This window comes from Crocodylus porosus, unplaced genomic scaffold (genome assembly GCF_001723895.1).
Source record: "Crocodylus porosus isolate Cpor-Errol unplaced genomic scaffold, CroPor_comp1, whole genome shotgun sequence".
Lineage (NCBI taxonomy): Eukaryota > Metazoa > Chordata > Crocodylia > Crocodylidae > Crocodylus > Crocodylus porosus.
In genome coordinates, this window is record NW_017728906.1 from 93,852,405 (window position 1) to 93,867,020 (window position 14,616).

At 40.0% G+C, this 14,616-nt stretch overlaps 1 protein-coding gene across 4 annotated transcripts in view; it reads right to left on the reverse strand.

Annotated features, from left to right (window-relative positions):
* The window catches only part of ATP11A (ATPase phospholipid transporting 11A), a 228,783-nt gene that overhangs the window by 213,378 nt on the left and 789 nt on the right, over positions 1 to 14,616 (reverse strand). The window lies entirely within an intron of this gene.

Genomic DNA, 14,616 nt, shown 5'->3' on the forward strand with positions numbered 1-14,616 from the left:
GAAAGTCTCTCCTACATATTTTCCATCAGGGCATTTGGTGCACTGGATGAGATATATAATGTTTCTGTAGGTGCAGCTCTAAGATCCATGAACGGGGATGGTTCTGTTGTGGGGTGTAGGAATTGTAGGGGTATTGGAGATAAGTTGGCAAGTTTTGCATTTCTTGTCATGGCATGGTCTGGATCCATCCATCCATTTTTGGGCCGTAGGAAGTCTGGTTCTGGAGATGAGGTTAGCGAGGTTTGGTGCTTGTTTGAATTGACAAAACTCCATTTGTAGACAAGCCTACAAACTTCACATCATAGATCTACTGGATGGATATAAGCGTCATGGACTCAATACAGACATTGGATTTGTGACACGCTGTAACCTGCCTGACATCTGACTCCCCAGGTACCGCTCCACTTACCTGGCTGTTGCATCTCCTTTCCCTCCCACACCCTCCCAGCCTGTCTCACCCCCTGACACCTCCATTTCTATTTTCACTGACTGGCTTTCTTGCCTGCATTGCATACCAGCCTCTGGCTTCTTTGCTATTCCTTCCATCCAGGAAGAGCGCACACACCAACTGCAGATGCTTCCCCAGCCTGACGGAGGCTGAAAGCATGCCAAGATATATATTTCTCCAACTATTCAGTTGGTCTAATGAAAGATATCGCATCTACTCAAAAGAACCTTGCCTGCCTGTTCCTTAGACCAACATAGTTACAACCAGTAACCCAGTTAACACACACAAGTTTTGCTTTCAACAGTTTGAGGGGCACTTTCACAGAAGCCCCTGCACCTATCTCCTTAAAACCTGGAAGGCTTCATGCCTTCAAAAGGGGCTACCATCCCTGCAGTTTTCATCCAGTTCTGCAAAATATGACAGAAGTTATGGGTATTTTGGCAATTCCCTTTTATAGTCTATAGCCAAATCACCAAATTGGCACCAAATCTTCCAAATCTGATTTGGGACAGTGATCTGAATCACCAAATTGAATCACGGTCCCCAGAATTGGCCAAATCAGAACTGAATACTGTCCGCTTCGCACAGGTCTACTAGTTAGCCATCTCCAGATTAGCCTTTGAAAAGAAAGTGAAAAAAAAAGGAACAAGCTTTTCTTGTTGGGGAAGGAAAGAAGGAGGAGAGTGAGGGAAGAGAAGGAGCATCTGTTGTTAGTGTTTGGTCACCAGACTTCACTGCACAACATCATCCCAAGGGCTCCCTCTCCCATGTAAATTGTCACACAGATTGCTCTAAGAAGGGTGGCCTTAAGAAGACTGGCAGCAACAAGAAATCAACATATTTGTGTATCCCAAGAAAACTACAGTTTCCCTACAACAACAGTCACAGCTTTCATTCCTTCTCTTCTCTCCCTCCTCCTCCCCCCAAAACACAGATACACAAGAATCTCCCTGCCAAGCCAAGCCATCTGGTCACCTGATTTCTGTAAATAGTAAACTGTCAGATAATACCATTTAAGAGATTAAAAACACTTCAGCATTCACTATGAAAGCCAAGATGAATGAAGCCAAATTAATCATAACAGGTGAAGAAAACTTTAATAATTTTGTGGGATTTTTTTTGTGGAGAAAAGCCAGGGAAATATTTCTGTGAATGCAAGAAAAGGAGTCCCAAATATTCACTCTGTTGCAAGAAAAAAAAAAATCTCACTTCAGAATCAAACTATAGACAATTTATTTCTAAAGCACTTGAAGTGTGCTTAACGCATATAGTACAAACATTTCCCCAAGGAGCCCACAAAAGTAAACAGGAGTCTAAATTTGTTTAGTAAGCCAAAGGAGCAAAATGATAACTCTCTCTCTAAAATGAATAATCTACCAAGAATGGCTGAACAAAGTTATAAAAAAAAAAGTAGTAGAAATCCGTAGTAGTGAGGATTTTTTTTGTTCTAAACTACAGCTGGTTAAAATGTCAGTTTAGCTAATCTAATTATGCCCATTTACCCAAGACACATAACTATCAAGAGACAGCTAAGTTGTTTGTTTTTTTAATTAATAAAAATTTAGCTATTCAATATAGAAGTTGCCAGCAAAGAAGCTAGCATCTGCAAGTAAATTTCAATCTATATTCTCTCTGCTGGCATAAATACCACTGGTGAATCTAGACCAGAAGTATTCAGAGCTGTAGATCTACTTTCAGTTAAAGCTGCCTTTTGAAACATGAGATGCAGCTAATGTACGATACAAAAACAGGGAAAAAAAAAAAAATCACAACAAACACAGTGTTTAAATACAATTTATGTTTATAGGGGAAATGGTGAACATTAAGAATGAAGAAAAATGGTGATATGAAGTAATCCAAGTCTGCTCATAATAAATGGAGCATTGAGTCAAACTTAATGCTAAAATTTTTTAAAGATTTATATTACCTAACTGTTAGCTTCAGCATAAAAAGTTAAGTAATTTTCTAGTTATGACTACATCAATAAACTTACCTGAGCCTAACTTAGCAATATTTGCATCCTCTTGGTATGTCACATGTCCAATAATAAGAAAAGGACTGTTTCTATTTAGACATTTTTATAGAATGATTAAATGGCAATGGTTTTGCAAGAGCTTTCAGGGAATTGTTTCATTTTATATAATGAAAAAGAAAAGAAATAAAGCATCGCACAATGAAAAAAAAAAGTTAAAAAGCAAAAGCAAAGCAAAAACAAACAAACAAACCCACCAACACAGCAAGCAGTACTTGAACTTTCCCAGCAACTCATTTCCTCACTTGACAACTGCTTCTGTTTCCTGCTTCTATTTTCTGAAAGCATGGCAAGTTAACATATATGTGAAATAAAAAGGTAACTTGTTGGGAATCAGCCCATATATGTATTTGAAACATTTAAATTGGCAGTTCAGATATTTTCTTAATCCTGGCACTTCTTGAACAGACAGAATGTGTGCACAGGCACAGTGTTAAGGTAGACATGCAAGAGGCTGCCACTTGGGAAGGGCATTACATTCCCCACCCCCCATCCTGCATTGATATTTCAGTGGTTTCAGTATAAAATTACAAAGCTGACATAATTCGAATAGATTCAGAAAAGCTTCAGAAAAAGCTTCAGCTGATTTGGAGATCTGGCCATAGACTAAACAAGCATCTAACAGCTGCCTCCAGCTAGTAAGTCTGTTAGGGTTGGGACTGGGACAGTGACACTGCCCAGCCGGGGTGAGGGAGGAGTGGGGGGCACATTAAGCGGGTACAGCAGCACTTGGACTGGAGGCTCTGCCTTGCTGCCGCTTGCCCAGCTGGGGGCAGGGTGGGGGGATGTGGACACAGTGCCTGCATCCTGTACCTCCCCATGCTGGCTGGCAAGCAGCAGCAAAGCAGAGCCCCCACTCCCAGCACTGATGCAGATGTGGCGGCGCTGGGAGTGGGGGCTATGCCCTGCCTTCATCGAAGCCCCCGCCCCTCCGGGACCAGCTGGGCATAGTTCCCACGGCTCCCCCTGCCAAGACAGAGGCACGCACACGGCACACCAGAGAAGCCGCCAGAGAAGCCCCAATGGCTACCCTGCCCAGCCCCATCCCCAACCCAGCCCAGCCCAGCCTCCTAGCACTTTAGGAAAAAGAAAATAAAGCCCCACACTCACCAGCTGCAGGAGCGGTGACTGGGACCTCTGGGTGCTTGTGGCAGAGCCCCTCCCCCCCATGCAGTGCGGGGCAGTGGGGTTTGGCCCTCCCCCCCCCGCACTTGGTACCCATGCAGCAGTTGCCCCACGGCATGGGTGCAGTGTGGCTTGGCAGAGCACTGTGTGCTGTCTGGGAGCTGGGGCCACTGAGGCCAAGCACTGCTGGGCTCCAGCTGACATGGAGCCACCCCAGCTCCCTGGTGAATCAAAGCGGGGGTGGAGAATCAAACTGGCTCAATTCCCCAGCCGCCAGCCCAATTCCTCTGGGAGCTGGGACAGCTCCATGCGTCAGCCAGAGCTTTGCACTGCTCAGCCCCAGTTCCCAGACAGTGAATTGAATACTTCCCTATTTGCACAGGCCTAGTGAGCAGCCCTGCAGGCCAGATAATGTGGCCCTGTATGCTAGACTGCACCAGCATGCAGCTAGATCCCGTCATATGGCACTGGGCTCACAGACCAACCCCACATGCCAACCTCACAAAAGGACACAGCCTACAGACTGACCCCACAACACTCATTCAGGCCTTAGAGCCAGAAGATTGAGCACCAATAACTTGGGGTAGACTTTTCTCAGTGTGCTCTACCCTCTCCTCCCCATACAGAGAATACAGGATGAGACAGATCAAGAAACAGGACACGTACCAAAAAAGTCACACCATCATGTGACCCTCAGGCTATAGCACCTCTATACTATAACAACAAGACTTGGCCACCAAGAGAGAGAGACACACACACAGAGACAGAGAGAGATGGAGAGAGAGGAGAAAAAGCTTATGGGAACAAGTGATCTGCACATCCCACCAAATCACAAGCTGCAACAAGTTTTACTTTCTCTTAATGCCACTAACACCCCAAAGAAGTGAAAAAAGAACCCTGAATGCCAGCCCCACTGTTTGGTCAAATGAGAAAGTCCCTTCCCAATTCACAAGAAGCCCACTCTCAAACAACTGGTCAGATGTATTTGGCAGGGACTGTGGCAAAAGCAAGTTAACTTTTGAAATACTGGATAAACTTGAGAGCATGTCCATGCACGTACACTCAGGAGAGGGGGAGCCACATGCAGTGGCCGCTCTGTTCTCATTCTGTCTTGCCCTGTCAACAGAAAGGGAGAAGACCTAGTAAGAGAAATGGGAAGCAGGCCTCATTTTGCTGCTCATGCCTTCCCAAATTCTTCTCCCTGGCCAGAAGACACTGGCTCACTAGCTCTCCACTCTGGTCCAACGATCACTGTCGAAACAATTACCATTATACATAGCCTAAATAACTGTGAGACTAGAGATAGTACCACAGAAACGGTTTGGCATTTATTCTACTTAGAGGAATGCATCATTCCAAAAATTGTCTGAGTACTGCTACGTACCAGTCATACTTCCTGGTTACTTAGTCAATTCACTTTCTACTTTTTGTTAGTTCTGTCTCATATAGCCAACCCATTGTTTTTCAAAAGGAGCAATTCTTTTCCTTAATGCACAATTAAAGGATTTTACACCTTAATTCTGACAGACATAACTGCAGGTTCTAGTACTTAATGGTAGGTAGTATTCAGGAAAAGTCTGCATGAAGCCTACATGTTTGACAGTAGATCAAATACTACTTCTGATTTAGGCTCACCTCAAGATCACTTGGTTTCATTATGGACACTAAATAATTATGCTGGCTACATTATGGACAATGAAACAGCTGTGCACTAATTTGCAAGTGTTTATATTTACCTGTTATAAATGCATGTATAAAACAACTGACTAACACAGTACTTTAAAAAAAAATAAAGGGCTACATAAAATGCTAAGCATATTACTAGTATTGTAATTGCATTAGCCAACATGCAATTCAAGAAATCCATTCCAGTTCATCAACATGTCCATTCAGTGACATAAATTACAAGCACCAGGTACAGGATATCAAGTTTATTTTTCACATACTTATCAATAATATGCCCTGTATTTAGTACATTTTTTTCTGCCTAATATTTCTTAAAATTGAGAACTAAACATTCCAGTGTGTATTCATTTACAAAACTTTTCTGGTGCATTAACAGATGTGCATTCAGTGGCTCTTACAACATCATATCTTCATAATGTTCTAAAGGAAGACCCTAATTGTCCTTAATACTTTATTTTAAATAAGTTAGATGAACTCCTCTTTTGACTGAAGCAAAAAGATTAGTCAGTGCCACCAGGAAGCAGAAACATTGCTTTTCGACTTAGGACTTCAATAGAAATAAGGAAACAAGTTAACTGGATGCAAGTTTCACAAAAGAGGGGGAAAAAAACAGCAACAAAAAAAAAGTCTACATAAAACAAAGGAACGTATTAAAAATGCACATACACCAACAATACATTAATTCATTCCCAGTTCTTAGTTCCACAACATGTTTAGCTTCACAGTAGAGTGCAAGTGCGAGTGTCCCAGAACATAGATATGCAGTATCATTCAGCAGCTATATGTGAAACATTATGCTGAGCCCCTTCCTACTAGTGCACACCCAGAGGCATAGGAAAGAATGCAAGAATCTAAGGTCTGAAATGTAAGACTTCTAGATCTTCTCCACTTAGGTCCTATACCAATATTATAACCACTAGGTGATTCTTCCTCACTAAAATCATCTAGTACGCAACATGAGTTTCTTTTAGAGAAGACTCGCTTATTTGTACACCAATGTCTCAAATGCTTTTGCAACATCAATAAAGCCTAACATCTATGATACTAAAAGTTGAAATTCAAGTACTTTTCAAACAGGTATTTAGAACGCAACCGTTTAAAGTCATTACTGTTAAAAATGAAAAAAAAAAACTGGTGTCTGCATGATGGAGAAAGGCTCCTTGGTTTCCCTTGTCTACCTGCAGTTGTTGCCATGGAAATTATAGCAGGAGGTAATAGTATTCCAGTATCATTCTGCCTTACAGTTCAGACCGACTTCAACTGAGGTATCCTGTGACAATTCCAATGGAAATGTTATCCTATAGAATGGTAAACCAGCGAGCTAAGAAGCAGTAGTCTGAAAAATACGAGTAGACTAAAAGATTTAAATGATGATACTGGCTTGTTTTTTTGTTCACAAAATACAGGCAAGTCAAATTCCATTTCATAACAGGTGTTCCAACATCTGCCTAGCTATTCTACTAGCATAAATTTTGTTTTTTGGGGGGCAGGAGGCTTAGTGATGCAGGCAGAGATGGGAAATTAACCTTTGCCATCTCAGACAGAGATACACACAAATGCAATTAAACACCAGAGGATAATTCAAACAATTTACAATACTTTTTACTTGCTAGCTCAGTTACTGCACTCTGAATGCAGTTTAAACCAATTTGACTCAATTAATAAACAGTATATAGTTTCACCTCTTACTTTTCTTGTTTCAGTTACTAGCAAGAAATGGGACAATGAGTAAGCGGAAAAGCGTAGGTATTTTAAATCTATCAAGAATGCTACTTCAAGCACCATTCTCTTAAATTCCCAAATGTCTACTGAAAATGCTTCTTTCCTTCAGCAATGAAGTTCAGTTGCAAATTAGTATCTGCATGAATACCCAACGATTTTGCAAATAAAAAGAAAACAAAGGCTATCAAAAGACAAGAATGCCCGAGTACTTCTTTTCTTATAAACAGGTAAATATCAAGATAACATATTCTAGAGCTAAAAATGTCAGGGTTAAGAGGTCTTTCAGAAATTTTGTTGACTTAAGATGGGAACAATTCAGAGATGGCAAAAAAAGTTCTTTAATACGAAGGAACTTTGATGAATGTAAAAGAGCAATACTTTGTAACCAATACCTACCAGTTTGTAATATATGTTCTGCCTTAGAGAAACTGAACCTGTTTACTGCTGTACTTTCACAGGTTTATTCAAAAAAGAAAGTCATATTCTTCATTATAAAAGGGATGCGTGTCCAGTTCTGCAAAGAACAAAGCCACTGTAATTCTTCACAAGGTTCTTGGGAAGCAGAGAACAAGAGATAAGAGCAGACAGCTGTTGTTTACATGAGAAGCTAATTAGTTTTGACTGTATATGGAACCAAGACATATAGTCACCTTACTTATCTAGCAATACTCTGCTTAAATTTTCCTTAAGTGCCAGCTTGACTCCAGGTGCAATCAGCAAGGGCACACAAAGAGCCAAATGATCATGGGCTGCAGAAGTTAGTCGCCTATATAATGCTGCAGAATGTATCACGCCACAAACATCACAAGACAAGAGTACCATCATAGGTTGGCACATAGACTTTGTAACAGTACAAGGTCTTGCAAGAAAAGAGATTAAATAAAGACTAAATTCCAAAATAGAGCATCTTAATTCTTCATAGATATAGATTTCTAGGTGAAGTAAAAGGTAGAATACTGACTGTGAATGATGTTGGAGGAGGTAATGATGTTTGTGTTTCAGTTCTTAGAATTAACCTCTGAAATCCTTCAAAAATTCAACTGTTCTTACTCTTTCAAGATGATAAATTACTGCCTTCTGGACAAAATTTGAATCTGGAAGGGATATGAAGTTGAGGCATGCTACTGATTTTTTTTTTTTTTTACTTAACTATTGTTATACCCAAAACTAAAAATGGAAAATACATTAGAGAACATTATTTTTAACAGGGCTGCTTTGTGTACTTGATAGCACTAAAAATGCAAAATATTTTCCCTAAACCATCAGCTAGAGTGCTTGTTTGTGTGGACCTTACACCAATACTTAAAACATACAAGAATATAAAACTGTACATCCACAGAAGTTTGCCTAAAGGAAGGTACAGCACCTGAAGCAACTTTTGAAGTTGACCATGTTTGTTTAAACACAAACAGCTCCAGACTAATAAGCCTAATTGATTTCCCTCCAACTTTAAAGCTCCATCAGCTTTTGTTATATTGAAGTGTATGAATATTATTTCAATTTAGTATTTAAGGCATTCACTAGGAACAGCAATTTTAAAATTATACTCTTAACATAAATGGCATACCATTTACATCAATGACTGCAAATACATCATAGTAGAACTAACATGAGATGCCACATAAATATTGTGGCAAATACACTGAAACCTTTTATATGTAATTTCCAGATTAAACCATTGTTATGCCAATCACTACAATCATTTTACTCAATTAAGACTACACTTTCAGCCCACTTCTGTTACAGTGAGACACAAAGCATACATTTATGAAGCCATTTAAAAAGTATTTGAAAAGCTCAGCCAGTTTAAAGGACTAATGTAACAGCTCTGGGAGTTCTCCAGGGACCAAAGATGCAGAGATTTCCTTTCTAGAGGACTGACAATTTATCAGGTACAATACATGATACTAAAATAAATGTTATATTACATACATTTCTCTCTATTTATGTACTGCCAACAAATATTTAATATTCTGAAATCAGATTTATGATCCTGAAGTAATGTGGGGGGACACAAAGGAGCAGACAGTACAGCAGCAGTGTCAGTAATTGTAATGTACTATATAATTATGAAAAGCAGGGCAATTGTAGGCAATAACTGCAATTCTTTAACCTAACCAGTACTACCAAAAATAGAACAGTCAGCCTGGACAATAGTATCTACCAATCAGGGACAGCTGTCCCCGAAATACAGTGTAGGCAATTACAATAGGTTGCAAGATGTTCAGTGACTGTCGTGTCACCGAGAAACTGCATGCCAAGAGCAACAGTTTCCATTTTGCCCCAGAAAGCAAGCAACTTCAAACTTGATAGCACTAAAAATGCAAACTTGCAGCCCTGCACCTAACTAGAAATAGGTTATCTGTCATGTTTACACATATACACATTAGAAATGACCAAAGAAAAACAAAATTCATTTTACAAGAGTCAAGACTTGCGTATTTTATTTATGGAACACAATCCCTCTCCATTATAAAAAGGGGGAAATAATAATTGGTCCAGTTAGGAGGAACTTCTAAATCATTAAGACTGCTAAGGATAACATGAATCATCGAAAGGGAGGTGATGAAGTTGCAGTGAACTATACAAATGAAGCCACATCACTCCATGGCATCTAGACAATGCCTTAAACTGGAATAATCTCTCAACATAGTTTTAATTATCAAAGCACCTTTAATTTCTCCCAAGTACTGAATGGCTAATTTCTGCTTTAAATGCTAAATTTTTCATGCAACTGCTTATCCAGGTTTTTACCACAAACAAATATTGTTGTGTGCCACACCATTAAATCTGGTATTTTCAAACCGTGAATCTGACTCCCATTTCCAGGAAGATTGTACCTCTCTAGGGACCACACTACCCCAAGAGAGAGGGAAAGAAAGGAAGAGGGTTACTTTATTTTGTCTTTACTTAAGACTTAAAGGGAGGTTGGGGGGTGAGGAAAAACAGTCTGCTAAAAGTTGGGAAATTCTGATTATAAAGTTATAAAAATTGATGAATGCATCACAAACGCACAGATTACTTCAGGCTCCCTGTAAATGGACCCAAATGTATGACTCTGCAGAAGAGTCAATTTGATCAAATTTGAAAACTTGGAGACAGAAGTTACCCAATTTAAAAAACAAACAAACAAACAAACCAACATATACACTCATCAGTTGAGTTGCAAAGTTCACCTTTCTTTAGGAAAGAGACTTCCATTGTTTAGAATAAAATGTAAAGCTTTAAGACAAATCAAGTGTTTTGACTTGGCAAGTACAGAACTATTATTCAGGTCCTCTTGTTCAGCATTGTGAAAGTTTTATGGAAAAAAATATTTTTATTTTTCACAAAGATGCAACATGGCATGTTAGATGCAAGCTGAAACCCTCTAGAAACTGTATGCTTAGTAAATAAACACTCAATTCACAAATATTCTACCTTAAGCTTAATATAAAAACTGGCATTAGTCAAACATATTTCTACAGCACTGTTCATCTTGAAGGATCCAAAGCATTTATAAGATGTCTTCTTACCAGAATTGTCATACATCAGTACAATTAAACTTCAGCATCTTTCACATAACATTTTATTCTATACATAACCTTATAAAATGGGTAGGAGGGAACAGAAAAATAATTTATTCAAAAATAAAAAATGAGGAGGAATATCATAACACAAGGTTGAATTGGGCAAGACAACAATAGAGTAGAGATGTTATTTTTAAAGCCATTCTACCACCATTCTGGGAGACTGAATATACTACAGCATGACCAGAACTTTGATTTTTTCCAAATGTCAAAATCTGCTTAATCCACACTGCCTCTGCTATTACTATGTTCTACTACCTAAACAAATAAATTGAAAAATTTGAGGCAAGCAAGCCAGCCAGCAGAAGTATTTGAAAAAGCTACCCATAACTGGAAAACTAGAAGCTCCTGAGCAATGACTGGTAAGTGCTTCACAGATTTAAGAGTTATGTTAGATTCTGTACTGCTTTTCAACATTGACTGCTGCCTTTCACCCACAGAAAGAGAATGGCCTTTCCCTTTGAATAAAGACCTTGACATTATAACTCATGTATTTAATCACCACCACAACTGAAAATTATATGGGACTAATGGAAACCACCACATAGAAGCTACAACTAATACAACATGCAGAAGCCGTTTACTGCCCAATAGAGGCTAATGAGACATCACACCAGAGCTATGAGCACTCTGTTAGCTACTTCCTTATGTCTCCAGACAGAGACAGCAAAGGAGCCAGCACAGCTTCTCAACCTTTTAAGATTCAATGCAACCCTAAGAAATTACAAGTTCTTAGCTTTTGCTCATTGTTCTGACAACAAAAAAAATAATATAGCAATTCTTTTGGTGTAAAGAGCTAAGAAAGACAATACCAGGTCAGAACGTTCATAACACTATGGAAACATCTTTGAAATCACTGTGTTTATCTTGTGAACCATGTCTGTACACCAAGTAGTGCTAATATAGTACGGCACCCTGCAGCACCCTTGAAAAGATCAAGGCACCCCAGGGTACTGCAGCTTGAACAGACTAGGACCTAGCTATCTTAGAGGCCGTTTATTCACCAGGACAACTGGGCATTACAGAGCTATTGTTACCAATACTTCATGAGAAGATTTGGGGTCAGAAAATCCTTAGTGGCTACTGCACTGAAGTCCTTCCCAGAGGATATTCAACTAAGCACAAGTCTGCTCCTGTTTAGACATAGCATCTCAACAACAGCATTTAATAAAAATCTGAAACAAAGAAAGATAAACTGAAAAAATACCAGTCTCCTATAAAAGAACAAGTACCTTCAAAACAAAAGCAACAGATATTCTGCAATGGCATGGTCATCAGCTAATCTTTTCTGTCAATCAATCATCAATTTCAGGGAAAACATTTAAGATTTTAAGAGTGCACATTTCCTGTCATAGTTATATAAAAAGAAATTGAACTGAGCTGGAAAAAGGAGCTATCCAGTTCTCCTCGTACAGAGCACATTTAGGTGATAAACCTGACCTGTCCACAACAGCTTCTTCATTTGAAGTAATACATTAAAGATAAAGAAACTAACTGAAATTAGAGAGAATGCAGACAAGCAAAGTCTGGAGCAACAGATTAGAACTTACTATGTGTAGATCTCTGCAGAAAAAAAGCAAATAAAGATCTGTTCAGTTAGTTGTCCCACAAACAGAAACACAGGGTACTGAGATTTGGGAAATATAAACACTCTCTCATCCAGATTAGGAAATTCCTGGACTCAGTTTCAGTCTATATAATGAGTATAATTAGTTACAAAGAGAAACTTTTAGGTCAGAGACTCTATCCTCCCACAAGTACATGATTATTTTTCTGCAGGGTATGTTTTCACATGCTCCATCATCTCTCAAAATAGAATATATTTTCTAGCGCAGTCTCTGGTCTGGTTTCCACCAAAGTGTTTATGACACCCAATTCCTTCAAAGGACTATTCCACAGACTAGCAGAGTTCCTCATTTAGCCAACTTTTTTCCCTTTTATTAGGCCAGATCCTGAAACTGGAACTGCACTGGCAGACGGCTACACCCAAGCAGAATGTAACTGCTTGCTGGTGGAGCTCTTCATGGGCAGAAGAGCTCATCCAAGTTTAAGCCTGAAATTTTGCAGTTGGATTTTCATGGTGCAAGCTGATTTTTTTTATATAACATTGTATAACTTGAAACAATTCCCCCCTTTCTTCAGGTTTATAATCTAAAGATGTACAAATGCAAGTAGCTTCGTTACTGTTTCTCCCCACACACATATGCATGCCGTCTCATAAAAGAACAGCTATTGTTTTAGAAGTCTTTCCACAGCAAACTTCTCTTCAGCTCCCAACTTTTCCCCACTAAATTTCCTCATCTGAACTGTTCTTTCAATCCAAACATCTTGAGTGCGGCACTCAAATTAGGCTTTACTAGCTGTTTCACCATAAAAGGAAGTCAGATCCTTGACTTTCACACTGGCCACAGAGGCCTCTTTTTTGGATTATTTTTCTTTCTACTCCAGATGCACTTATTTAACCTCAGTTTCCTATTTTTAACCCTTGCCCTTTGTATTATTTCCCTCTTCAGTGGCTGTTGGCCAATTTAGTACATCCAAGATCTTGATCCTTAGAGTGTTAACAAAGGCAAGATTTTACCACCCAATTCTGGTGCACACTTATCTACAACTCCCTTTTCCCAAATGCAATGCTGACTTCTTTCCTCTATTAGCTTTCAACAGTGGCAATATATTTTTCATATTCAGATTAATGAATTTCCCCCAAAGTATGTGTATGCAAAAGGGTGGCTGCTACACCCAGCATGTCTCTAGGGGCTCTCAATTTATCCAGAGAAATACAAGAGAAGCCAAAGCAAGTTTCTCCAAACTATACACTGGTTTACTGGGACATTATCAATCAGGCAACATTACCAAAAGCAGCTAATACAGCAGAAAACACAAAGACATAAGTCACTACTAGGTGTTGAGGACTCAGCCCCACCCTCAAAATGGGTTCTTATTGCTTGAGGCAAGTTTCAGACTCCAATCCCTCTGCCTTTGTGTGGGGGAGATCTACACAGTTCATGTTCAAATCCCCATATTCCTGCCCATCCCTCCAAAAAAAGGATTTCTTGGCCATTTCAGCAGGCAGCTGGAAACTGAGTCATGGTCTGTGACCACTGTTCTTTCATAGGGTCTTGTGGCCTCTTATTAGTCCTTATTAGCACTAGGTGTGATAAGCGGCCCATGCATCTCAGCTCCCTTGAAACTGCCCCTCCCAAGCCACTTCTCTCAATGCTAAGGAAGCATGGCTTACATTTGAAAGCTCATCTAACTATCCAACTGCATAGATGGTTCAACAGAAGACACCACCCTAAGAAAGCCTTGCCTCTATGCTAATCCTTGTGACTCAGGCTGAACTGCTTCTGGGCTCAGAGTATCTGGGAGGAGAAATGGAGTGACACACCCAGCACAGCAAAAAAAGGGGTGAGGGGTGCTCAAGAGTCCCCAGCATATCTAAATCTTCAAGGGAGGAGGGAACCAGAAGGCTTGTGCCCACTCCCCATCAGTGCACTTAAACTGTCAGTTTACACTGGACTTAATTAAGTGAAAAATAGCCAGACTTTCAGTTTCTAAAAGGAGTCTCAACTCCGAAAGGAGACCTGCTTTGCCATCAGGGGCTAGTTCCAGCCACCTGGCTGATGTGCTCCCCAAAAATAAAGAGGCAAGGCAAGTTCACTGGATTGCAGAAGTGAACCCAAAGGGCAGGAGGTAACACTAGATGATGTGCATCTCAAAGCTACCAAATGCAGAAGCCTCTCCTTCACCCAGAGGGAATCACTTGCCCAGAGGGCCACCCAGGTTTCTCCCTCACTTTAGTCCAAATCATGAGACCCTTCAAGCCCTGGCAGATGTGTCTGCTTTCCTCGTGCTCACAGCAAGAGATCACTTCTTTTGGCTGCTACAGTCATGCCCCTGACCTCAGTGCAAGTCATGAGACCCTTCAATCCCTGCCTCATGATGATCCCTTACTGTAAGCGCAGGGAAAGGAAAGAAGAAGAAGAAAGGGGGGGGGAACGAAGAAAGGAAAGAAGAAGAAGAAAGGGGGGGGG